The following is a 1172-nucleotide window of genomic DNA, read 5'->3' as shown; positions in this document are numbered from 1 at the left end:
ACGACCCATATGGAACTAAAGAAGACATTTTACGGTCTTTTTTCGTATTAGGATAGCGTGGGTCGTGAACCACCCATACTCTGCAATGAGGCGGCAAAAAGTTTATATTCCTATTCGGATGGTGTGGGTCGTGTACGACCCATACTTTTTACGCTGAATCCTTCTTTAGAAAATATGGGTCGTACACGACCCACATCATCCGGACTGTGTAGTCCAAAGCGTGATCCGGTGAAGGTTAAAGTGATAATGAATAAGTAAAGGAGCCCTTCGAATTACCTACATCTAATCTGCAAACCCTAGAAGGGTGGTATATCTTTTGGGGCTTGCATACATTTTACAAATGGCATCAAAAAAGCAACTGAGTATCCATTCAGGAAATAATTATATTTGAATGCATGCGAGCTACATTGTAGTTGGGTCTTGTGTCCATTGTGAATGCTTGTGAAATCTTCCTCTTGGAAACAAATGTAACAAGGAAGAAGCACACACAACCACACACACACAACCACACACACACACAACCACACACACACACACACAAACACACACACACACACACACACACATACACACACGCACACACACAGACACCCACACACATTAACACACACACAAACACACGCACACACACAAACACACGCGCACACACACACACACACACACACAAACAAACACACACACAAACACAGCGTGTGTCTTTCAGGCCTCTGAATTATTATTTCTCATGATGTGTCAAATTGAATCGGAAGGGAACAGTTTACTTTCACACCAGTTACACAGTGGTGCGACTGATTTGGGCGAAGTGGGACAACAGTTAACATCAAAAATAGGGTGAACATGAAAATGAATAACTTGGTGCGAAATGACCACAGGGTGAAACGGAAATGGGGCAACATGGGAATCGGGCGAACGAGATTTATATTATTCACAGCGAATCGATTGCTGTTTAAAAAAAAGGAATACATAAATCATCGTAAAGGGACAGGATGTAGATATGGCCACTTCGCATTGTATGCTTGCTCGGCTACTTGCGGAGGGGAGACGTTCAGCAAAGTCGCTGAGAAAAGGTACCTCAATGCACCGCGGTTGTTGACCCATTAATACTATATTTTATTAAAGCTCAATGTCAATTAAATCAATTGTAAAAATTCAATAGCAACTGTATGCAATTT

At 41.9% G+C, this 1172-nt stretch overlaps 1 protein-coding gene across 1 annotated transcript in view; it reads right to left on the bottom strand.

Annotated features, from left to right (window-relative positions):
- Positions 1 to 699: 699 nt before the first annotated feature.
- LOC138975591 (uncharacterized) overlaps positions 700 to 1172 on the bottom strand; it is a 57945-nt gene continuing 57472 nt past the window's right edge. The window contains exon 6 of the mRNA XM_070348316.1: positions 700 to 1172. This exon is cut by the window's right edge and continues 405 nt beyond it. The gene's annotated coding sequence lies outside the window, so the exon portion shown is untranslated.

The sequence above is a fragment of the Littorina saxatilis genome, linkage group LG1 (genome assembly GCF_037325665.1).
Source record: "Littorina saxatilis isolate snail1 linkage group LG1, US_GU_Lsax_2.0, whole genome shotgun sequence".
Lineage (NCBI taxonomy): Eukaryota > Metazoa > Mollusca > Gastropoda > Littorinimorpha > Littorinidae > Littorina > Littorina saxatilis.
The sequence above is the reverse complement of the archived record's forward strand: the minus strand, read 5'-3'. Positions and strand labels throughout refer to the sequence as shown.